This window comes from Lithobates pipiens, unplaced genomic scaffold (genome assembly GCF_037356315.1).
Source record: "Lithobates pipiens isolate NorthernLeopardFrog02 unplaced genomic scaffold, aLitPip1_a1.2 Scaffold_3, whole genome shotgun sequence".
NCBI lineage: Eukaryota > Metazoa > Chordata > Amphibia > Anura > Ranidae > Lithobates > Lithobates pipiens.
This window is the reverse complement of record NW_027507790.1, coordinates 32,473,690-32,500,415: the sequence shown is the minus strand read 5'-3', so window position 1 is coordinate 32,500,415 and position 26,726 is coordinate 32,473,690. Positions and strand designations below refer to the sequence as shown.

Here is a 26,726-nt window from a genome sequence, read left to right as displayed (position 1 = left end):
AGGTTCTACTCCGCTGTATGCTGTTGAGGGTTCCACCTGCCGGCTATGGCCTCCACACTCTGCTCCAGGGTTTGGTTTTTCATGCAGGAAAAGAGGTCTTTGCCAGATGCGATAATTCCTGCATGAAAAACCAAACCCTGGAGCAGAGTGTGGAGGCCATAGCCGGCAGGTGGAACCCTCAACAGCATACAGCGGAGTAGAACCTATACGCTTGCAACCCCCTAGGGGGTACGTGGATCTGGTGAGTGGGGACCCAAAAGGGAAAACAAGCACGGAAGTCACTAAAGATAATTATATGATCACGAAAGTCACCTTTCTTGCTTTTTCTGAGTTGGAACCTTACACACTGCTGGACGTTTATCAGAAGAATTTTTGTGGACTATTTTCACTTTAACCTATATAACTTTTTTTCACTGCAAAATTTACATTTTTCTATTTATATATTTTTTTTATTTTTTATCCATTATCTGGTCTATCTGCTATATGTGGATGGGAAGGTCACTGTAAACCTAAGTATAGCTTTCATTATTTTCACTTATTAGGACACATATATATATATATACATTTTTTGTGGTATATCCTTTGTGTTATATAATATTGTCTTTTTGACACATTTTTTTCACTTTTTGTTTTTGTTTTTTAGACATATATATGTACTGCCTGCTCTTACAGGCATTACCTATGTAGGTGGTGTTGATCTATACAATCCTTGGTTCTATTCACACCAGTTGGTACTCATAGTAATTAGTTCACATGGGGTCTACATTGCACTACTATTGACTGAGTATATTATTTATAGGGGGAGCTAGTATAAACATTGAACATAAAGATTTCTATTTATATATGTAGAGGAATTAATCACAATTATTCACATAGCACTTTATAAGTTTTTGCAGCTTTGTGTGCTCTATCTTTATTTATTTATTTCTACTTATACTCACTTTTATAATTTTCATTTCCCTATTGGTATATCTGCACTCCCCCTTTTTTGAACTTGGATAAGGTTCTTAATTGAAGTTTTCTTATGCACAGTTCTGTATCCATCTGTGGAAGTTATTATATGTGTATGGTGGACGCACACTATTGGTGCCACTAGTGTATATACATATATGTATATTTAAGATCAGTATAGCTATGTATATAGATATACACAGATAAAAAATAGGGAAAGATCTGTATCATTAAACTAGTTTGGCATATTGATATTGGTCACTTACTGGAGGTCTAATGGTACAACCATCACTTGAAGGTAGCGCCAATAGCCCCCAACAAATATCTATATCAACTTTCAGGCACAGACTTTAACAAAAGCCCTTGCACTTAGGGGCGGCTGCAACCTGTTTGCATCTTCTCCTCTCCGTGCAGTAGCACTTATCCCCTTCCTTATATATACATCTCTTGTTGTTCTTATTTACCTCCATAAGCGCGGCTATTTTTCATATATCTATATATACTGTATATGTAGCCAAGTCCCGGGCCTCTCTAAGCCTAATGGTGACCTCTAAAGTTAAGGACAGCTGACATCCTTCTGTGTATAGTGTGTTACGAGGCATGGTGGGTGCAATGTAAGATAGATTAATGGGCGCCAGACACTTTTTGGATGAAAAAGAGATTTATTGTCTCTTAAACGGAACTGTGGGAGAAAGGGTTTAAAGCCAGGACACCCTTTAGTAGTTGTAATGTTAATTAGCAGACTCCCAAAGTTCTATAGGTATACAGCCATGTAGGGAAAGGCATCCAGCCGGGCGCCACATCTGCACGTGTAGACATGCCGTCTCCTATGGCAACAATCTTGAACAGTTTCTAACAAAGGTTGCAATGAACTTTCACTTTCTCCATAATCTCCTCTTTCGATCTACACTCAACTGAGCTCCCAGTCTATCACCTAGACAAGCTGATCCACTGCCACTGGCTCACCTGAGCTTTTCCAATCCTCTCACTGAGTATCTTCCTCAAGCTTCGCCCCGGTGTCCCTGCTGGGTTCCTAGCTTGGCACTCACAGATACTCTTTAAGCGCCACTCCACTGGACTGCTCGGTTCCGAGCTTGGCACACAAGACTGCTCTGCAAGCGTCACCTCCGCTGGCTGGGTCCCTGGCTTGACACCTGCTGAAGTTTCCCAATTCTTCGCTGTCCCCAGTTGGTGAGAATACTGCTCTAGTTCTTGCTTCAGCTACTCACGATGGTTCCTGGTAACAAGGTGGATGGTCCTTTAGTGGCGACATCTTCCCCTCTACCTCCAACCATGACAGGTTCTCTGACCAGAAGAACTGTCACTTGTGGTTGGACTGCAAGCCGCAATCCCAACCCTGCGCTGTTCTCCTGTTTCTGGATAGGCCCTCAGACAGCCTAGCAGCAAGATGTCCCCGTGATAGGCCTCCGGCTCTGGTCTAGCAGCCTGGGACAATACAACACACGTCCACCCAGACAGCCGTCCAGATGACATAGAACCTCGATCACCTAACCTCACCCAAATAAATAGGCTCTCCCTGCAGGCCAAGGGACCCAAGTAGATCCCTACCCATTGGATGAGATACCCTATCTATTCCTAATCTGTCCTTGTAACGACCTTGTCTTATATAGTGCTACCAGATACCCGGCCATCTAGTGACAGAAGAGAAAAGTACAGCAATTCCAGAATTAGGGTGAAATCAATTGATCTCCTATCAATTGGCCAAGGCAACTATACCTGGCAGGTAAATGTACTAGCAACCCTGCCTAAACATCAGGATGCTACATACTGTGTATGTATGTATGTATGTGTAATTGAAATCTTAGTTTGAAAAAAAAACAAAAAACATTAGAACATTTGTTTCATGAAGTGACGTTTGAGACAGGAAGAGGAAGTAGGGTGAGTAGGATCCAAGATGGCAGCCAAAAGACACATGTCATAGAGTGACTTTTTGCTGCAGTGGAGGGACATCCAGCAATTTGGAACAAAGAACAAAGAGGATCCCATGCACTCAGACAAGAGGGAAGCTATGGGAGGAGATATTGTATATTTACACACAATACATTTGAAAAGGGTGTTTTCTGTTGTGAATACCCTTACGTATTTCACATGCTGGGATCTGTAGATTCTCCATGGAATGAGTTCAGCATACTATATGTTGAACTCTACTGTCCATATACTTTAGTGTACAATATAGCAGTAGCTGAATGATGCATAGCACTAGATAACATATACAAGATATCTGTGCGTGACTAAAGCCGCTTACACACGGGCGGACTGTATGGCCTACTTAGTCAGTCGAAACACATTTCAGCGGACAGTCCGCTCGTGTGTGGGCTTCAGCGGACTTTTTCAGCGTGCAGTCTGGCGTACTAAGTATTTCGGAATTTCCGTAATATTGTCCGTCATACTTTGGTTTCAGCGGACAATCCGCTCGTGAGTAGGCTAGTTCAACAGACTAAGAATGGCGCATGCTCAGAAAGGATTTACACGGCGGAAGGTTGCATTGCTGTGTATTGGACTTCCTATTTCTAGTCCCGTCGTACGTGCTGTACACGTCATCGCGCAAGCTTTCGACGGACTGTTTGTACATCCGTGTGTGGTCAAGTCCGTTCATTCGAAAGTATGACGGACTGTCCGTCGGATTGTATGACGGACTAAGTAGGCCATACAATCCGCCCGTGTGTACGCGGCTTAAGAGTAGCTCCTCTGCTAACATGCTCCTCCCAATTTTGGTATCCATCTGGGAGAGCCTTGGCTGCAGAATCTCCAGAACCATGTCAAAGGTGGTGATGGACATTCGAGTTACCTTGAAGGCTAGGTTCACACTTGTGTGGGTCGGGAACAGTGCATTATCACACACATTCCCAATCCCCAGGCAAAATGTGCTGCTCTTTAACAGATTTAACATTAATTCCTAATTGCACCTTCATGCATTGGAAAAATTTCATGTGTGTGAAACCACAGAATGCCACAGGAACATGTGGTTCTGTGCAGCCACGTTTTAAAAAAGGTAGGGGACTATTTCCCCACATTTTCCACATGTACAGCAGCCCATTCGAATGGGCTGCTGTGTCCACGCAAACATGAGCTGCACCACCTACACAAGTGTGAACCTAGCCAAAGAACCTTGCATAGATCTCCATACCTAGTGGCTAAGTATCCCTGTGTGAGATGCTGTGACAGAGGATGTGTCCAGTAGCATTGCATTGCTATATTTTCTTCTCATGCCGCATACTCATGATCGGAATTCCGGCCAGAAAAAGACCGATGAGAGCTTTTCATCGGAAAATGTGACCGTGTGTATGCTCCATTGGAATTTAGCTGTCCGAATTTCCGCCAGCCAAAAATGTATAGCATGTTCTCAATTTTCCAGAAGGAAGAACTTTCTATCGGAAATTCCAATTGTGTGTATGTGGAGACTCAGTTGGAGGACGCATCCCGGGTCACCTATCACACAGTATCGCCAGATCTGCTGAAAGAAACTGGTACTGTGTGACAACTCTTTAATTTCTCAACAAGTTGCTGGTTGTGCTTTCCCGTGGCAGAGGATTGCACAACGATTTAGTTGAATTGACAAGTCTGTGGCAGAGACTTTGTTCGAGCATCTCACCGGCTGCTAGGTCAGTGAGAGAGGCCTATCCGGTGGTTGCTAGATCCAGTCTGTGGAAGCTGTTTGTCCTCTGGATAAAGGAAATACCTCTAACCCGCAATTACAAGGTACCTGAACTCCCCTTAACCCTCTATCCCTCTATTGCAAAACTTCATGTTTCTTTCAAATAAATCGTTTGGAAAAGGGACTAAGTGTCGGACCAATTTCTTTAATGCGCTTTACAACGGGACCCCTAAGATGGACACAGTAAGCAGGTAAGGTTACGGTAAGCCCAACAAAAACCAGCACCTCCTTCGGGGGTCAGTGCTACATGTGGGCGCTCGTCCGGGATTTGCCGTTACCTCTTGCAACTCAAGGAAACTATTCACTGCAAACATATGCAATAGAGGGTGCTGGACTGCGCCATACTTTTACACAAGGGGTTAATTGTGGGTCACTGCCTGGCACGTGAGCTGTGGGTGGAGTAAAGAAAGCCCGGGAGTTACCTGACCAGAGGAGCCAGTAGGAGGAGTCTTTCCATCTACTTACTGCACTGTCAGGTCACCTTGACGCGAGGTGACATGCACACCGCAGGGATCAGGAGTGCACCGCAAGGTTGTGTACCTTAAGGCTGACTGCTGCGGACGGGAGACAGATCCCACCGAGGTTAGAGCGTAAGATTCCCTGGGGCGCGGAGTCTAAGAGCCAGCAGGTGTTCACCAGAGCCTCCAGTGGTGAGGATGGACTTGGCTGCAACTGGCTCCAGGTCGCGACCCCCAGGGTCCCCCAGCTCGCACCCACAGTAGGCAACAGGAGGATAGGGATAGTGAGGGATAAAGCCAAGGTCGGGGCCACAAGCAGACAGGACTAGTCAGGGACACGCCAATAGGTCAGGATCACAGGCAAACAGGAATAGTCAAGGACACGCCAAAGTTGGTAACAGAACAACAGAAGAGCACACGGCAGGTAACAGGAAGCTAACACACAAAGGAATACACAATGGTTGATCAGCAGGGTTGGCCTGCAGTGCACAGGTTAATATAGAGTTCTCTGATAGGAGCTAGGGTGGAGTCATGCCAGAGGATGGATTACAAAAGCAGTCAGGTGAGGGACCACATGGAAACAGGTAAGCAGACAAACTCTATTGCATAACCATGACATGCACGAGACACCGCATGTCTGTGTCGAGACATTGAGAGGAAGGAGCTGTCTGTTGCTGAAATGTTCCGAATGCCAGGAATGCAGTCTGCTATGGGGCCCAGGATGTTCTCTGGGGGTACCACTACAAGTGTCAGATTGCCTGGAACATTGTTGACGGACACTGGAATTCGCCTGAAACCGCAGGGGCGTTTCGTACTGTACACGACAGGAGATGTTCGAGGCCTTGGGCATGTTGTGTAACAGGTGCGAGGGACTGGTCGCAAACCCCTGTCTATTTGTTCGATGCCTACACAGCGGGGAGTACCTGTTCACTGTGGAGCAACCCACTGTGCCACCTTGTGCATACCGGATGGATTGGCCACGGGCATTGCCACTGAGGAGACCGATACGTTCACTCCTACGGTCGGGCCTACGTTCTCAAAGCCTGCTACGAGTGTTCCCCGAGGGAGATGGTGCTGTTACTGCCATTGGAGGAACAACAGTGGACATTGCTGAAGCCGCCACTTCTACCACTATCCACTTCACTGCACCTGCCCAAAGGAAGGTGGGATATGTGAAAGCCTCCCGCGGCCGTGGCGAAGCCTACCTCAGAGATTGCCTGAACCGGATCCGGAGAGAGAGATCACTCCAGAGGAATCCACAACAGGAACGTGTGAGAAATCTGGGGAAAATGTATATAGAGGGACTGTATGTAAATATGTACCCGCAGAGGAGTTATGGGACTCTGAAATAGACTCTCTTTCTGATATATCTGGAGATGATGACCTTTTTGAGACTGTGTTCCAGGAGATCCTGTGGGCAAATGCTGATGATGTTGCCTCAGCGTGTAATGTATCTGGCTGGCTAGCCATAAACTCGGGGAGTACATTGTCTCGAATGGAAAGACCTGTCACTGTTAGCGAGACTTTGCTCAAGGATGCTAGTTTGTTCAGGTCAAAAAAGTTACCCATTTTTGCTATGGTGCAAAAGTCACCGATTTCATGTGTGCCCCCTGGATTGGGAAGCGCCCAATCTCTGCCGAGACTCACATGATCACAGCGGTTACTAAAACGGGTGGCCACAGAGTATGGGCTGTAGTTTCCTTACGTCCCCAAAGAAGTTATGCAGGAGATCAAGAGGAACAGAGAAAGTTGCAACGCCGAAGATGTTTGGGACTATTTAAAAGTGCCAAAGCCCTTCAGAAAGCCAGGGCGTTCTCCCAGCATGGATGGTCAGTTTACCGGATGTCTTCTACATTCGAGCTACGAGAGACACATCTATGCAAAGTAATCATTTGCCAGCCGGGCAAAGATAACATTGTGTACTTTATTACAACCATGGATGCTAAAGGGAAAGCTGTAACTTTGCCTGATCCCCATTTTTATTGGTAACCGAATACAGTGACTGTTCTGTTGATGTCAGTTCTGGAAAGAGGAACTTTTAAAATACAAGACCTTTGGGGAGTATAGCCAGGTAGTGTTGGCTCATAGAGAAAAGCTTCGGGTCAAGACTATCTACCTGCCACAGTACTTGCATGAAGGACTTGTGTTATAATGTTTCTGCCACTAGATGGTGGAAGTTTGCACAACAGAGGTTTAACTTTTGCACTTAATCACTACAGACAAAGCAGGGGAAAGAAAGTGTAATTTCCATGGAAATGGGGCTTTGCTTCCTACCGTGTATACTGATTTGTATGTTGTTGTTCTCTCTATGTGTTTTGTTTCAGGATTCAACTGGATCTACCATCAAGCTGCTAGAGAGTGGGTGGCCTAGATAGATAGGTGTTGGGAGTTATGTTGCTGTAATTTTTCTATGTTTGAAACTGTTAATTACACTATATGTTGTTGCCTTACCCTTTTCCCCTTCCTATCCAAAATTTTGGGGTTCAGGTACTAGACTCTGAGGACTGAGAGTCTTTATTTTTTTTTCGGACGATGGGGACATCGTCTAGTGCAGAGGGGGGAGTATGTAGCGCCCTGCGGTTAATGAGCAGACGCTATTGTTTTTGTAAATTTAAGTTTGTCTGAAGCTGCAGTTTGGCTCAGACTAATTATGTCAAAGTTCTGGTTTCTGTACCAGTTCAGCTGGGTTGTGCTAGTTTCCACTTGGCCGTGGGTGTCGCTGTCACCACTGGTAAGTGTTGTTGGAAATGCAACAGGCTGAATGCATTGATTACCCCTTTTTGTCAGAAATAGCCCAGTGGGAGTGATTCACCTGCTGTGCATTCTGGGTAAGGGTACTTAAGGTACAGGCGCCATATTTTTGGGGTTCGTTATTCCGACCTCATGGCCCTCCTGAGGTGTGTGCTGCCTTTCTTTATGTCTCGGGGTCGGCTGGCCCGAGGCTTTGTAACTGAAAGAGTGGGCCCTAAAGTCTTGGGGCCCACTGATCCAGGGGTGGTCCTGTGCTGTCTTGCCTGCAGGGAGAAGCCAATCGACTGGAGGATCCAGGGGAGGACTTTTTCAGGAAAGGACCGAGCAACAAGGCTGGTACCTCTGGAAGAGCCTGGAGACTCAGTTGGAGGACGCATCCCGTGTCACCTATCAGACAGTATCGCCAGATCCGCTGAAAGAAACTGGTACTGTGTGACAACTCTTTAATTTCTCAACAAGTTGCTGGTTGTGCTTTCCTGTGGCAGAGGATTGCACAACAATTTTGTTGAATTGACAAGTCTGTGGCAGAGACTTTGTTCGCGCATCTCACCGGCTGCTAGGTCAGTGAGAGAGGCCTATCCGATGGTTGCCAGATCCAGCCTGTGGAAGCTGTTTGTCCTCTGGATCAAGGAAATACCTCTAACCCGCAATTACAAGGTACCTGAACTCCCTTTAACCCTCTATCCCTCTATTGCAAAATGTCATGTTTCTTTCAAATAAATCGTTGGAAAAAGGACTAAGTGTCGGAGCCATATTCTTTAATCCACTTTACAACAGGACTCCTAAGACGGACACAGTGAGCAGGTGAGGTAACGGTAAGCCCAACAAAAAACCAACAGCTCCTTCGGGGGTCAGTGCTACATATGCAATTCCGACACGCCAAAAATCACGCATGCTCAGATTCAACTACGAAACGGAAGCTATTAGCTATTGGCTACTGGCTATTGAACTTCCTTTTTCTAGTCCCGTCGTACGTGTTGTACGTCATCGCTTTCTAAATGATCTGAACTTGGTGTGACCGTGTGTAGGCAAGACAGCTTAAGCACAATTCCGTTGGGAAAACCATCAGAGCTTTCTCCGACGAGAATTCCAATCGTGTGTACGCGGCATTAATTATTTTTCCTTCTTCTCCTCAACATAACTAAAAGGAGAGCTTTGTCAATTAGATTAACAATTGGGTCCATAATATCAGCAGAAACAAGATATTACTACACTACCAGAACACTGCTCTCTCAAGAGCAAGCAAAAAGAAAAGTGCAAGAAAAGGGCTCCAAGAAGATTTAATCTGAATACATAAACACAATATTCTGGGAATACAAACAGAGCTGGAAGAAGACAAGAACAAATGTAACCATATAAACACATGCACTTTACGGTCCGTTCTTTTTATGCAGGATCCTTCTGCCAGTATATTTAGTATTTTTATTATGCTTTGTATTTTATAATGTAATTTATTATGTTATGTTATTATGTTACTTTATTTTCTTATGGTTTTTATTATGATCAGTAATTTTTATGATCAATATTGTATTATCTTTTAATATAAACAATATTTTATTATGACCAGTATTTTTATTACTATCAGCATTTTATTACTATAAGTATTTTTAATATGATCAATATTTTATTATGATCAGCATTTTTAATATGATTAATATTTTATTATGATCAGTATTTTTATTATGATCAATATTTTACTATGATCAGTATTTTTTTTATGACCAGTATTATGTTATGATTAGTATTTTTAATATAATCAGTATTTTATTCTGATCAGTATTTTTAATGTGATTAGTATATTATTATGATCAGTATTTTTTTTATTATCACTACTTTAATATGATCAGTATTTTTATCTTGATCAGTATTTTACTATGATTGGTATTTTTGTTATGACCAGTATTTTATTATGATTGGTATTTTTAATATGATCAATATTTTGTTATGATCAGTATTTTTTTTTATGATCAGTATTGTATTATGATTAGTATTTTTTATACAATATAAGTTTAATTCTGATCAGTATTTTTATGATAATCACTAGATTAATATGATCAGTGTTTTTTATTAAGATCAATATTTTAATATGATCTGTATTTTGATAATGAACAGTATTTTATTATGATCAATATTTTTATTATAATCACTAATTTAACATGATAAGCATTTTTATTATCAGTATTTTAATATGATCAGTATTTTTATTATGATCAGCCTTAGATCTAAGAGAAAAAATAAATAAATAAAAAATATGAGAGACAGCACATCAGAACCATTAAATACAACAATATAAGCACAAGACAAATCTTTCCCAACAATGTGATATTGAACACAAGAGCAGAGAGCATATGACCTAGTAGTGGAAAGGGTTAAATCCAGAGCAGTACGTCATTGTGTAAGTAGAGTCAGCACACGAAGGATAGGGCTGTCACTTTAAAGATTCCAGGGTCTGTGAGCATGGCCCCGCCCCCGGCTGCTCTACTTACACCAGGAAAGCCTTCCATCCAGCTGACACAGGTGATCGCATCCTACTCTGGGGACAGGAGATGACCACAGCCGCTCCTATGATGACACCAGGAACAGGTGCGCAGTACAAGGCAGGCAGGGGGGGCTCTGCTGGGGGAGGCAGGACTGGTGATCTCCATCTTATGTCTGTCTGTGTCATTATCACATTAGGACATCTTACATGGCCAGGCAAGGGGAGATTAGTGTGTGTTCATAGAGCCTAACCATGATATATGCGCTGTCCCCACCCATCATTGTATGTGTGTACATAGTCCTCATCGCCATCATTGTATGTGTGTACATAGTCCTCATCGCCATCATTGTATGTGTGTACATAGTCCTCATCCCCATCATTGTATGTGTGTACATAGTCCTCATCGCCATCATTGTGTGTGTGTACATAGTCCTCATCGCCATCATTGTGTGTGTGTACATAGTCCTCATCGCCATCATTGTGTGTGTGTACATAGTCCTCATCGCCATCATTGTGTGTGTGTGTACATAGTCCTCATCCCCATCATTGTATGTGTGTACATAGTCCTCATCCCCATCATTGTGTGTGTGTGTGTGTGTGTGTGTAGATTAGTCCTCATCCCCATCATTGTATGTGTGTACATAGTCCTCATCCCCATCATTGTGTGTGTGTGTGTGTGTGTGTGTGTGTGTAGATTAGTCCTCATCCCATCATTGTGGACATAGTCCTCATCCCATCAGTGGATGTGTATAGACCACAGCCTCTAGGTGTATGTGTTACTTTGAGTTTCCATATCTGATGGCTTGCTACTTGAGTGCTTAATAATTAATGAATGCTTGTGTCTGCCTCCCTTATCAAGTAGCATCTGTTCTTCTGGCAGGCTGCTGCCTGTGTGGGTGCTGTATAACATACAGCATGGGAGATGGCAGCTTTAATGCTTCCTCTCATCAAGGTCTAAGCATTGCTATATTGCATTGCTATTTCTTCACATGCTTCTATTTAGTGCCTATAGAACATGAAATGTGCCATTTCCAAGGCCCAGGGCCATGATGCTGTGCTGGCTTTCTGTACTATATAAGCAGGCATATCCTTTTATCCAGGAGTGAGTTGTAAACACTTTGCTACATGCATACATTCTAATATTACTACATCTAGTAGTAGCAACAGGCATTCTAAGAACACCAGAAACTACAACTTCTTGTGTAGTGGTGATTACAGAATAAATGTTAATGTGTGTTTTTCATGCATGTGTGATATGACATGCTTAGTTATGTGTGGTAAATCTTGTTCTATGCTCCTATTGTCAGTGTCTTTAGTGTTTATCATTAGTACTGCTGGAAACATTTACAGTAAACTCCTCACCATGGTATGCTACGGTTTATTATTTCATATACGTAGCCTTTAGTAAAGTATACATGGAAGAGCACTGCAAAAACAAACAGGTTTTCCCAGCACACTTACCAGATAACCTGCAGAAAAAACTAATGGCTAACCGTTTACATCAGAGGGTTTAGTTGCACAGCATTTGAAAAAACATGTGGAAGGTGGAAGGTGCTGTTGTAAAGCATGGTTCTAACTTTTATATTTCAGAGTCTCCAAGTTGGAGCATACAGTATATAGCAGGGATATGCAATTAGCGGACCTCCAGCTGTTGTAGAACTACAATTCCCATGAGGCATAGCAAGGCTCTGACAGCCACAAGCATGACACCCAGACCCAGAGGCATGATGGGATTTGTAGTTTTGCAACAGCTGGTGGTCCGCTAATTGCATATCCCTGGTATATAGCAATGGGAAATTTTAAAGTGAAGCTCCGGTTTTGTTTTTGTGTTTGAAAGTCAGCAGCTACAAAAAACTGTACCTGCTGACTTGTAATAAACACACACCCACCCATTCCACGATCCAGTGATCTACTCATTCGAGCCATCCATTCTCTTCCTCTTCTCTCCCTGGCACCTTTAAAGGGGTTGTAAACCTTTGTTTGTTATTTTAATAATAATAAAAAAAAAAAACTTACTTGCCTCAGTTGTGCAGTTGATTTTGCACAGAGTGGCCCCGGTCCTCCTCTTCTGAAGTCCTTCAGCGGCGCTGGTGGCTCCTCCCCCGCATTGAGTGTCCATGTTGGAGAAGCGCTCTTTGGTGGATACCCATGCTTGTGTGTTCATTCACACAGAATGCAGGACTCGGCCCCACGTCATTGGATTTGATTGACCGCAGCGAGAACCAATGATAGCAGAGCAATCAATCTATTCAATCGGAACATGAGACACCCGCTAGATCTGGTGTGCTCATTCCTGGATGGAGGATGACAGCATTTGGGTGAGTAAAACGGGGGGCTGGGGGGGCTGCAGCACTACAGAAGGGTTTTCACCTTCATGCATAGAATGCATGAAGGTGAAAAAACCAGGAGGGTTTACAACCCCTTTTTAAGGGCTAATTTACACTTGCTTCGGCTTCAACACACATTAATGGCTAGTTTACACTTAGTTCAAAACAAGACTTTGGTAAAGCTCTCCAAATGCAAGTCAAAGCTCCTGTCATAAAATTGTTAGCTTACAGTCCTGTTTACACCTTGTAGTTTTAGTGGTACTTCAAATCGTCTTTAAAGTCTCCATAGAAGTCTATGGTGAAGCCCCACCAAAGCCTCATTGAAGCTCCAAGCAAAAGCAAGGTGTACATGGGACTGTAAGCTAACCATTTTATTTAGTGAAAGGGGTTTTTACTGGCGTTCAGAGAGCAAAGCGTGTCCAAAGCCATGTTTTGAAGCAAGTGTAAACTAGCCCTAACTGGGCACCCGGCTGTGACAGCTTGTGGCTTCACAGCTGGGTGCCCACTGCATACAGTGGGGATCGAATGTTTGGGCACCCCAGGTAAAAATGTGTATTAATGTGCATAACGAAGCCAAGGAAAGATGGAAAAATCTCCAAATGGCATCAAATTACAGATTAGACATTCTTATAATATGTCAAAAAAAGTTAGATTTTATTTACATCATTTACACTTTCAAAACTACAGAAAACAAAAAAATGGTGTCTGCAAAAGTTTGGGCACCCTGCAGAGTTAATATCTTGTACTGCCCCCTTTGGCAAGTATCACAGCTTGTAAACGCTTTTTGTAGCCAGCCTAGAGTCTTTCAATTCTTGTTTGAGGTATCTTTGCCCATTCTTCCTTATAAAAGTGTTCCAGTTCTTTGAGATTTCTGGGCTGTCTGTCACGCACTGCTCTTTTAAGGTCTATCCATAGATTTTCAATAATGTTGAGGTCAGGAGATTGTGAAGGTCATGGCAAAACCTTCAGTTTACGCCTCTTGATGTAATCCCCCGTGGATTTTGAGGTGTGTTTAGGATCATTATCCATTTGTAGAAGCCATCCTCTCTTTAACTTCAGCTTTTTCACAGATGGCATCAAGTTACCATCCAAAATTTGCTGAAATTTTATTGAATCCATTTTTCCTTCTACTTGTGAAATGTTCCCTGTGCCACCACTGGCTGCAATACAACCCCAAAGCATGATTGATCCACCCCCATGCATAACAGTTGGACAGGGGGTTCTTTTCATTAAATTCTGTGCCCTTTCTTCTCCAAACGTACCTTTTCTCATTCCGGCCAAAAAGTTATATTTTAACCTCATCGGTCCACAGAACTTGTTTCCAAAATGCCTCAGGCTTGTCTATATGTTCATTTGCAAAGTTCAAATGCTGATTTTTGTGGTGAGGACGTAGAAGAGGTTTTCTTCTGATGACTCTTCCATGAAGACCATATTTGTACAAGTATCTCCTATAGTGGAATAGTGTACCACAACTCCAGTGTCTGCCAGATCTTTCTGGAGGGATCGTGCAGTCAAACGTGGGTTTTGAATTGCTTTTCTCACAATCCTGCGAGCTGTTCTGTCTGATATTTTTCTTGGGTTTCCAAATCTTGCTTTAACTTCCACTGTTCCTGATGACTGCCATTTCTTAATTATATTCCGAACAGAGGATATTGACATCTGAAAACGCTTTGCTATCTTCTTATAGCCTTCTCCAGCTTTGTGAGCGTCAACTATTTTCAGTTTTAGTTTTCTAGACAACTGCTGAGAAGAACCCATGGTGCTGATTGTTGGGGCAAGGTCAGATGAGTCTGGCCATTTAAAACCTTTGAGATTGACATCACCTGGTCTTCCCATACGATGATTGAGAACAATCCATGACACTGGCAGGTCTCAGCTTTGCAAAGGGGGCAGTGCATGCTATAAATTCTGCAGGGTGCCCAAACTTTTGCAGACGCCATTTTTTTGTTTTCTGTAATTTTGAAAGTGTAAATGATGGAAATAAAATCTAACTTTTTTTGACATATTATAAGAATGTCTAATCTGTAATTTGATGCCATTTGGAGATTTTTCCATCTTTCCTTGGCTTCGTTATGCACATTAATACACATTTTTACCTGGGGTGCCCAAACTTTTGATCCCCACTGTATGTGTGAGTCCTGCTACGCCTCCTGAATGGTCCATCAGTCTTCTGGGACCTGCGACGTGTCTCAGACTGCAGAAAGGGAGGGGGAGAGAACTTCCACTTGACTAGGCAATGCAATCCAAACGGAAGTGGGATTGTAAGGATAACGTTTGTACAAAAAATAATAAATACAATCTTTTTCCAGGTAAAAAAAAATGTGCATTTATTTTTTACTGTAGTAGGACCTTGTAAAGCATTGCACCAGAAATCAGGAGATCGCTGATGGCATGCAGATCTCCTGCCTTCTGTCAGTGTATCTGTGGGCCCACACATCCAGTACGGGGAAGCCGATACTCGCTGACAGGAAGACTCCATGAACTACCACAGCGCTCCACAGCACCATGGTAGTTCATTGAGAACTACAAGCTGACAGCTGCTAAGGATGTTGGGACTTGTAGTTTATTCAGAGATGTGTGTATGAATGATGCAGACGTGTGGGCAGTGCCCTGCACAGATGTGCTGCTTTCAAAAACTGACAGCTAGTATGGGAAACTTCTCACCGTACTGCTGCCACAGGGAGAGGGGGAGGGGCAGCAGGCGGTGACTGCAGCACTAAGAAGATGTTACACCCTAATATCCGGTAGAACATTTAACATGTTCCCAAAGGTGAACTTCCCATTTTGGGTGGAGTTCCGCTTTAAAGACAGGTATGCCTGGAAGCAGTGTGGGGACATATTGGATGCCTTTAGCAGCCAGTGTGCTTTGCTGGGCTTCATGTTTGTCCCTGCACCTCCACTTCAAGACCACAATATGTATATATATGTTACAGCTTTGAAGTGGTTTACCAGAGTTATGCAGCCATAACCCTGGTCCCCTTTTTTATTTTATTTTTCTTTATTTATTTTCTCCCCCAGCCGGCGGCGGCCTTTTTCATAAATGGAAAGCCATTCATGACAGTTATTGCTTATGACAGTGATTATCACTGGTTCTAAGCAATAACTGTGTAAAGAAAGAGAAACAATCCCTGATCACTTCCCCAGAGAAGTAGTCCCTATGGTGATGCTGAACTACTTTGACAGAATGTAAAAAAAAAAAGATAGTAAGGAATAAATGGTTCAAATTATGTCAATAGTTTGTGTGGCCGTCATTATTTTCCAGCACTTCCATAATCCTCTTGGGCATGGACTTCACCAGAGCTTCACAGGTTGCCACTGAAGTCCTCTTCCACTCCTCCATGATGACGTCACAGAGCTGGTGGATGTTAGAAACCTTGCGCTCCTCCACCTTCTGTTTGAGGATGCCCCACAGATGCTCAATAGGGTTTAGGTCTGTAGATATACTTGGCCTGTCCATCACCTTTATCCTTAGCTTCTTTAGCAAGGCAGTGGTCGTCTTGGCGGTGTGTTTGGGGTCATTATCATGTTGGAATACTGCCCTGCGGCCCAGTCTCTGAAGGGAGGGCCTCATGCTCTGCTGCAGTATGTCACAATACATGTTGACAATTACAGGGTTCCCTCAATGAACTGTAGCTCCCCAGTGCCGGCATGCAGCCCCAGACCATGACACTCCCACCACCATGCTTGACAATAGGGAAGGCAAACTTGTCTTTGTACCATCACCTGGTTGCTGCCACACACGCTTGACACCATCTGAAGCAAATAAATTTATCTTGGTCTCATCAGACCACAGGACATGGTTCCAGTAATCCATGTCCTTAGTAAACTTGTCTTCAGCAAACTGTTTGCAGGCTTTCTTGTGCATCATCTTTAACCACTTAAGGACCGCCGCATGTAGATATACGTCGGCACAATGGCACAGACGGGCACGTGCTTGCCTTCCAGCGGGTGGGGTGTCCAATCGGACCCCCTCCCGCTGGCTGCGGTGGTCCGTTTCGCTTCAGGAGCGATCCGGGATGAGGGGATGGCCGTTGGTTTCTGGCCATCCCCTCTTGATCCCTCCTGGCGAATGAGGAGAAGCTTCCCCCGCTGTGTATAGTAAACACAGGCAGGGAAGAAGTGATGTCATTCTCCTTGGGGCGGTCTTTTTGACCAGACTGCGAGGAGAGCAGAGATAGTAAGTGCACCAACACTACACTGACACGTAAATACACATAAGCACACAAATCGCCCCCCGATTTTCCCCCCCCAGTCACAGTGTCACTAATTGCAGTGATCATTTATTCACTGATCACTGCATTTAGTGTCAGTTGTGACAGTATACAGTGTCAGGGCAGTTAGTGTTAGGTCCCCCCCCCCCAATAAAGGCTTAACCTCCTGATTGCCCCTAGAGTTGACCCTTTCACCCCCTTTTTCCAGTGTCACTAAGCGATCGTTTTTCTGATCGCTGCATTAGTGTCCCTGGTGCCGCTAGGTAGCAAGTTATTTTTTTAGGTTCACCGCCAGGTTTTTATAGCGTTAGGTACCCCCATATACTACCCAATAAAGGTTTTAACCCCCTAATTGCCCCTAGAGTTTACCCTTTCACCAGCGATCACTGTATAAGTGTCACTGGTGACGCTGGTTAGCCAGTTAGTTATTTAGGTTCCCCGTCAGGTTTTTATATAGCGTCAGGAACCCCCATATACTACCTAATAAAAATTTGAACCCCCTGATTGCCCCTAGTTAACCCTTTCACCACTGATCACCGTATAAGTGTTACGGGTGACTCTGGTTAGTTTGCTTTTTGTAGCATCAGGGCACCCACCATTTATTACCCAATAAAGGTTTAACCCCCTGATCACCCGGCGGGTGATATCAATTAGGTTTTAGGGTCAGGGTCTGCGTCGCCCCAGGCAGCGCTAGGTTAGTGCAAAGCATACACCTCCTGTAGTGGTATAGTATCTGATCTGATAAGATCTACACTAGCGTCCCCAGCAGTTTAGGGTTCCAAAAAAACGCATTGTTAGCGGGATCAGCCCAGATACCTGCTAGCACCTGCGTTTTGCCCCTCCGCCCAGCCCACCCAAGTGCAGTATCGTTCGATCACTGTCCCTTACAAAACACTAAACACATAACTGCAGTGTTCGCAGAGTCAGGCCTGATCCCTGTGATCGCTAACAGGTTTTTTTGGTAGCGTTTTATATTTAAATCCTGAAGGCGGTGCTTGGTTTTCGGAGTCCCGTACGCGGTTAGTCTCCCAAAAAGTCCCCCACATGTGGTATCCCCGTACTCAGGAGAAGCAGCATAATTTATTTTGGGGTGTAATTTCACTTATGCCCATAGCATGTGTGAGCAATGTTTGTAATATTCCCGCAACTTGTGGCAAAATATAAAATATTTCATGGACTCAACATGCCTCTCAGTAAATAGCTTGGGGTGTCTACTTTCCAAAATGGGGTCATTTGGGGGGGGTTTTGTGTTATTTTGGCATTTTATGGCCTTCGAAACTGTGATGGGTAGTGAGGAGTGAAATAAAAAATTTGCACCCTTAGAAATCCTGAAGGCAGTGATTGGTTTTCGGGGTGCCGTACGCGGCTAGACTCCCAAAAAGTCCCACATGTGGTATCCCTGTACTCAGGAGAAGCGGCAGAATATATTTTGGGGTGCAATTCCACATATAACTGACATGTGTGAGCAATATATAATTTAGTGACAACTTTTTGTAAACTTTTTTTTTTTTTTTTTTTTTTTTTTTTTTTTGTCATTATTCAATCACTTGGGACCAAAAAAAAAAAAAAAAATATATTCAATGGGCTCAACATGCCCCTCAGCAATTTCATTGGGGTGTCTACTTTCCAAAATGGGGTCATTTGGGGGGGTTGTACTGCCCTGCCATTTTAGCACCTCAAGAAATGAGATGGGCAGTCATAAATTAAAAGCTGTGTGAATTCCAGAAAATGTACTCTAGTTTGTAGACGCTATAACTTTTGCGCAAACCAATAAATATACGCTTATTGACATTGCCCTAAATGTATGACTAAATTTGAGTTTATTCGTTTTTACTTAGAAAATATCTTTTTTTTTTTTTTTTTAATTTTCAGTCTTTTTCCTTTTATATCGTAAAAAAAATAAAAATCGCAGAGGCAATCAAATACCATCAAAAGAAAGCTCTATTTGTGGGAAGAAAAGGACACAAATTTTGTTTGGGTACAACATTGCATGACCGCGCAATTACCAGTTAAAGCAGCGCAGTGCGAAATTGTAAAAAGACCTCTGGTCCTTAGGCTGACAATTGGTCCGGGGCTTAAGTGGTTAAAAGAGGCTTCCTTTTGGGACAACAGCCATGCAGACCAATTTGATGCAGTGTGCGGCATATGGTCTGAGCACTGACGGGCTGACTCCCCACCCCTTTAACCTCTGCAGCAATGTTGACAGCACTCATTTGTCTATTTCCCAAAGACAACCTCTGGATAGGACACTGAGCACGTGCACTCAACTTCTTTGGTCGACCATGGCGGGCCTGTTTTGAGTGGAATCTGGGTTAAGGCAGTGCTGGAAAATAATGTTGGCCACACAAAATATTGACACTTTGGGTCCAGTGTGGACATATTTACTCTAGGGGTGTACTTGCTCTTTGTTGCCAGTGGATTAGGCATTAATGGCTGTGTGAGTTTTCTATATTGAGGGGACCGCAAATTTACACTGTTATACAAGCTCTACACTCACTACTTTTACACTGTATTGTAGCAAAGTGTCATTTCTTCAGTGTTGTCACGTGTGTGTGTGTGTGTGTGTGTGTGTGTGTGTGTGTACATCAGGATTGATCAGTTTTCAAATATTTAAACCATAGTTTGTGGACTTTCACAAACACTAAATAATACATTTTGGCCTAGGACAAACTATTATTTATTTGTTTTGTAAAAGTTTATAGAAGAAACTAAGAAAACGTGTGTGTGTGTGTGTGGTGTGTTTTTTATTTATTTTTTTTATTTTTATTGATGACCTAAATAATGACAGAACTCCTATTAGACATTCATATTTAAACCGCCTAAACACCATATGGAAACGGTGACAATACCCAGAAAAAGTAATTTACCAGATGTACATTTTAAAAAGGGGTACCTCCATCAGTATCGCCAGCAGAGCAGCTTCATTATTATCCCATTTAAAGAAGAGAATTGTGCGCTGCATTTCAAGATTTCATAATTTGCCACGTCACGAATGTTAATTCTCCATTACGAACACTAGTTTACAAGATCGACTGCTTCCCGCTCGTCCTTGCTTCCGAGCATGTGTGTTTGTACTTTTGTCCGACGAACTTGTGTGCACATGATCGGAAAATCTGACAACAGACATTTGTCCGTGGAGAATTTTAAAGCCTGCCATTCAACATTTGTCCCCAACATTACGATGGAGCGTACAAATGGTCAGATTTTCTGCCAACAGCCTGTCATCACACATTTCCCCTCTGAAAATCTGATCGTGTGTACGCAGCTTTAAGCCCCATACACACTATCAGTTTTTCTGCTGAGTTTTTTTTTCCTTCTGATTTACCAAAACCATATAATATAATATGAGGGCAAACCTTAGGAATTTCAATGTGTATGCAATCAGGCAGGCCCTTCTACTACATGGTTTTGGTAAATCTGAAGGAAAAAGTCAGCAGAAAATCTGATAGTGTGTATGGGGCTTTAGATGTATTTATTCAAATCTGTTGTGTGGAGTTCTGCTTTAGTGATATTTATTTGTTATTGCGAGTATAACATCAGCAATTAGCTGTTCAGGAATTCTTCAACCCTTTCATTACAAATAATGTAGATAAATTTAAAGATTAGTGCCATTTTATCCGTACGCTGTTGTAGGTTTCTGGCCAATAAAAGGCACATAGAACAATAATGTGCAATGTAGAATTTCATAGCATAATACCTGAAGTAAATTATTGCCAAGCTCACTACTCGTATTCTTGGAACACAGCCTTCAGAGTTACAGGGAGCTACTGGGGGAATTAAGTACTTAAAAGGCTTATATTGTTCATGAACATTTTCTCACGCTATGAAGAGCATTTATTTAACCCTTCTGTAATATTGGGCACTAAACTTGGTTCAAAAAGTCATCAGTCAGTAACTGATTTTCTCTCTCGTCCATGAAGAGACACAAGAAGTCTTTTATCTTTGGGTTTTACTGCCACCTGGGACACAGGTAGGCAAAAAACCTGTAGGCCAGGATAACCTCAACATGTTTTTGTACTAGTGTCCTCGGAGGATGGATGTCTGTTTTTCAGACCTGCTGAGATTAACCTCTTCTTCTCCCCCCTTTTTTTTTTTTTGTATTTTTCTAGCACCTACCTTTTTTTTTTTTTTTTTTTTTTTTTTTTTTCAATGAATACTCTTGTCTATGCACACTGCAGCTAGAGTTGGTCTTTTCAAGATATTCAGCGCTACTGCCCCCAGCCTGACCCTTTTGGAGTGCACGCATTTGGGCACTGGTTAAGAATAGGGCACCTTCCAAAACATGTTCAGATCAAAAGTAAGTGGTGGAGCGTTTTGCAGGTCCAGAGCTGCTGGCATTGTCTCATCGCTTGCCTTGTCACTGAAGACTTACTTTGCGAGTGGGCTGCTGGGAGCTTTTAACATTATTATTATTATTATTATTATTATTATTATTATATATATATATATATATAATGTATGTATATATATATATATATATATTTTTCCTCTATAAAAGGGGTTGTAAACCTCAGACGTGAAATATTAACTAAACATGTTCCTGTATAGTGTGTACTTACCTCACTCTAGAGCACTAAGTGTCATTTCTGTCTGCTACCCCGTTCCTCTGCTATCTGTATGAGTCACTTCTGACAAGTTTTCCTGACACCAAGAGAAAAAAAGGGGACAGGAGGAAGTTCCAGCACACGTAGTCCATGATTGACAGCCTCTGCTCCGTTCCTGCGTGAAGGGGGTATGTGTCCCTTCCCTGCCCCCTGTTTTCTGACAGCTCAGACATGCTTTATAAGTTATGGACTTTGAACTGATGCAGAGAAGAGAAGACTACATATGAACAGCTACAATTTATGAAAGATTATTTGATTGATCTCTGTGTATCACCTGAGGCACCTGATGTCCACTGAGCCCTCTCAAGTCTTCTAAAATTAAGATGTTTCCTCTCTGATCCTTTCAGAGTTTTTCTAGCTTTGGTGGACATTAAAAATGCGTATCTACATTCTTTCAGCTTTTTAGTGCATCGGAGTTTCCTACTCTTACCCTTACACTGCCAGCTCATTGCCCTGCTCTTTTGGCCACTTGTCTACACCTAGGGTGCTAGCCCCAGCAAGAAGCCCATCTTCTCTCTCATAGCATAATCATTATGATATACTTAGACAACCATATCTCTGTTCGACGTGGCATTGACTGTCTACAAAATACAGCAGTTCAGATGGATTCAGAGCCTTCAGCAGCTGTCGCTGGAACAAACTCCTCACTTTGGGTTATCTGGGTCTAGTTCAGGCCAGAGTTTCTGTTACAGAGGAGAAACTTCAGATTTTCTCATCTCAGATTTGAGCTATCCTGTCTGTCTCTTCCGACCCAGGGTTTGATGGTAGTTTGCTTCAAGGCAGTCTAGTTTGCCCACTTTTACTCCAGCCTTCCTGCAATGCAACATTCTGTCATTGTGGGGCAAGAAAGTCAAGTCCTCCAAAAGTGGTTTTGTTTGGCACCAAGGATCGGGTTGTCCCTGGCTTGGTTACTCAGGAATCAGAAGTTCTTTCCTGTCTTTTGGCTTATTTTCATAACCCATGCCATCCTTTCAGGCTGCAAAGGCATCTTGGGCACCATGCTGATGCAGGGGACTTGGTCATCATCACCTGTTCAACATGCTGGAGCTTCAGGTTAAGCAGAAGCAATGGATGCTCTGGTGACTCTGTGGGATCAGTACATGGTGATCTATGCCTTTCACCCTCTGAAACATCTGTCTTCTTCATCGTATTAACATTGAGGGTATTCTGGTGGTCCTCATTGCTGCAAAGGAGATATGGCACATCGACCTGGTAAAACTCTTTCCAGATTGTCCAGAGCTACTGTCTCAAAGATTTACCATTGTTAAGTAAGAAAAATAAAATGTGAGGTTAGAGCTGCACAACTAATCATTTTTAAAGAATCAAAATTCTACCCTCGTCTGTTTTCCCCCAACCCCCCCAGTCCTAAAACTGCATTTCCCGATTCTATGTAACAAATGAAGAGAGTTCTCTGCTCACTTCTGACAAAAAAAAAAATCCAGGCAGCCGGCCAAGTTTATCTCAACATCGGAGATCAAGAGATGCAAAGTAACATTCATTCTTAGATCAAAAGAATGAACTTTGGTTTGTAAGACCCCTTTCACACTGAGGGCGTTTTGCAAGTGCTATAACATTAAAAATAGTGCCTGCAATCCGCCCTCAAACAGCTGCTCCATTGTGAAAGCCTGAGGGCTTTCACACTGGAGTGGTGTGCTGGCAGGACATCAGGAAAAGTCCTGCCAGCAGCTTCTTTGGAGCGGTGAAGGAGCGTTGCATTTACCGCTGCTCCCCCATGGAACTCCATGGGGTAGGGCAGCTATACCACTATACGCCCAGGGGTTAAAATCGCCCCGCTAGCAGCTGAAACGCACCGCAAATCCGATGGCAAAACGCCACTAAAAAAAATTGCGTTTTACCGCCGACACTATGGGTGGCGCAGTGTGAAAGGGGTCTAAACGAGGTCAGTTTAACGCATGCATGCATGCGTGTGTGTGTGTGTGTGTATAAAAAAAAAATATATATTTTTATTAGCAGAGACCCTAGAGAATAAAATGGTGGTTGTTGCAATATATTATGTCACATTGCATTTGCGCAGCGGTCTTTCAAACACAATTTTTTTGGGAACAAATACACATTTAATGAATAAAAAAAAAAATAAACCGTAAAGGTAGCTATTAATAATATTAATTTTTTTTTTATATAATGTAAAAGATGTTACACCTCAAGTTTGTAATCTTTATTCTAAGCAAAAAAATAGCGATTCTCATTTTAGGCAGAATCGTACAGCTCTACACTGTTTTTAGCACCACTATTTCATAAGTGCAATGCATGAACAAAAATATAAAACCACAATATGCTGGTATAAACAATAAATTCAACTTTCAATTTGACCACAAATCAATAAGCATTCTATCAGCGAGAGTCCACCTCCTCCAAAATGTATGTCCAAGTAAACTCAATTTTATATATAAGGGTTCCACTACCATTCCAAAGGAGCTTTTTTTTTTTTTTTTTCCGCTATGCACCTCAACCAGGACACTGTTCTTCCATCCATCCATCCCCCCTGTCTGGCTTCATTTTACCAAGAGGATATTCCCCTCTATTGTCTTGATGCTGTTCATGATTTGGGCTATGAGAGTATACCTCTCAGCCACTGCTTTTTTTTTATTTTTTTTTTTTTATTTTTTTTTCCCATCATGGACGAGCTCCCATCAGGATGCACCGACTCCTTGTTCTACTATCTGTCTTTTGGCTCGAAGATTATCATCCAAGCTCACAGTCCCAAGGATTGGGCCTCACCTTTTCCTGTTAAGGCATGCTCCACCACACCAGATCTGTGAGTGCTTCTTGAGCCCTCCGGCAACTAATTCCCGGATTTGAATGGCTGCCACCTATCTTCTGTTCACACTTTCTCGAAGTTCTGCAAGGTGGACATTTTGGCCTCCTCTAATGCCAACTTTTGAGCATAAGGTCTTTTAGATGGCTCTTTGAGCTGCAGACAGTCCTGTTTTTTTTTTTTTTTTTTGTTTTCTTGGCCATAACAGATTCCCTGTGTCCCTCCAAAAGGAGAGAAAGAAAATGGCATCAAACTCTTGGTGCTGATTTGCTACAAAACTTTTTTTTTTTTTTTTTTTTTTTGTTAGTTTTTCAATCCTCCTGTAGGCGTTTGTATACAAAAACCTATTTTATATATAATTTCAGATTTGTCACGTAATACTTCACAGAACGTATTGAACCATCAAGTCCCGTCCCTCATGAAGCTTCCATCCATCAGGCAGGTGGAGAATTCTGTGCAAATTTCTCTGCAGTCAGTTTATCCTAGTAAACCAGTGCCCCAAGGCAAACATATTAATTATCCATTCCTGGCAAGGCATATGCCATTTTTTTGAAGGGCACCTCCTATATAACAAACTTACACTTGCAGCCTCCACCCACTTAATTAATTTTCAAGCTCTGTAAATATATCCAATAATTTGTGAGTGTAATTCCTTGCTGTAGAAATGACCATTCTGGTATAACAAGCAGCTGCTGTCTGTCTAATTTGGTGTACACACAATTACTATAATGGGTATAATGGGGGCAGGAATGAGGTGAAAAAACGCAGAGCCCTCAAACAAATGTTCTCTCGAATATTTGTTTTTATATAGAATAATATTCAGTTATTTAGTAATAGTCAAGCAGATAACAGTCCACATTTTGTCCTTGTTTGTAAAGAATGTCAAAGAAACAAAAACTGTTTTACCTTCAGACATAAGGCTCCTTTATGTGAATTTTACACTGATTTTCAGTTCTATTTTCAGAATAAAATTCGGATTTCACAATGTGCTACCTGTACTTAATCAGTGATTTTAAAACCTCTAAAGGCTCCTGTATGACAGTCTAAACAAGTACCAAATTCAGTTAGGCCGCTTTATTGGGGCCTGGCTCTGTTTGCGTCCACCTGCTCAGTGGGGAATCTTTCCGCTGATCCCCCCGCTGGACGGGCAGATGGCTGGTACATGTCTTGTCCGCTTATGCAGAGTGAACACAGACACAGCCAGTTCTCCTCTATGGGCGGTCGGATGTAAATGGACCATCTCTCCGGTTACACCTGACTGCCATCCGATTCCCCATCTGTCTCTTTTTAGCAGAAAGAATCAGATGTTAACAGATGCATGTCTGTTGACACCCGCCGCTCCTTAGGGGTGACTGGAGGGTTCGACCAGGTCTGCCTGAAAAACCGACAAGCGAACCCAATTGGTCCACCCATGTGAAAGGGCCCTTACAGTACAAATTACCGTATTTATTGGCATATAACACGCACGGGTGTATAATACGCACATTCCTTTTAAGAGGGAAGTTTCAGGAAAAAACTAAAATTTCTGTGTTATAACACGCACACGCTATTTGTTCCCGATTTTCATGGTGAAAAAGTGAGTGTTATACGCCAATAAATACAGTATATATAAAGTTAATAAAAAAACCTTTTACCTTCCCTGAGTGAGCCGAATCGTGTGTGTGTGTGTGTGTGTGTGTGTGTGTGTGTGTGTGTGTGTGTGTGTGTGTGTGTGTGTGTGTGTGTTTTTTTTTTTTTTTTTTTTGGGCTTTATTTTCAATTGGTGATCTGGCCAGTAACACACTTCCTGTCCTATGGCCTGTACACACGATCAGAAAATCGTAAGAAAAAAATCTTTTCAGAGCGATCGTATTATAATCTGATCGTTGGTAAACGGCTTTCGAGAGCTGATCATGACAATTAATGTAAAATTTTCCGATGGGACAAGCACAAAATTGTTTCTTGTACGGCTGTCATTCGAAAATGCAACACCAGACATTATATCGATTCCAAACTTTTTTTTTTTTTTTTTTTATTCTGTCTGAGAATTTTCGGAACTTTGGTAAACTCTATTTTCAATATGAGATTAGCATGCAAAAAAAAGGACAATCGTTTTTAATCTTATTGTGTGTACCAGGCTCTGGATGGAGAAGCAATGAAGCAACCTTTTGGACAGCAGTATTGTCAGTTTGGGGAATAGGGTAGTGGTAAATGAGCTAGTAGATTTAAATTGACTTGACTAACAAATTTTAAAGGTGAACTTTACATTGGATATAAAAAAAATTGAGACAAAAATCATTTCAGAACTTTTCCATCTTTAATGTGACCTATAAACTGCAACTCAGTTGAACAACAAACTGAAATCATTTTAGGTGGAGGGAAATAAAAATAAAATATGGTTGCATAAGTGTGCACACCCTTAAACAAATACTTTGCTGAAACACCTTTTGATTTCATTACAGCACTCAGTTTTTTGGGGTATGAGTCTATCAGCATGGCAAATTTTGACTTGGC

General features: G+C 42.4%; 1 protein-coding gene across 1 annotated transcript in view; it reads left to right on the top strand.

Moving 5' to 3' along the window:
* Positions 1-10,261: 10,261 nt before the first annotated feature.
* The window catches only part of SLC7A4 (solute carrier family 7 member 4), a 42,030-nt gene continuing 25,565 nt past the window's right edge, over positions 10,262-26,726 (top strand). The window contains exon 1 of the mRNA XM_077461422.1: positions 10,262-10,419. The gene's annotated coding sequence lies outside the window, so the exon portion shown is untranslated. The remainder of the gene's footprint in view (positions 10,420-26,726) is intronic.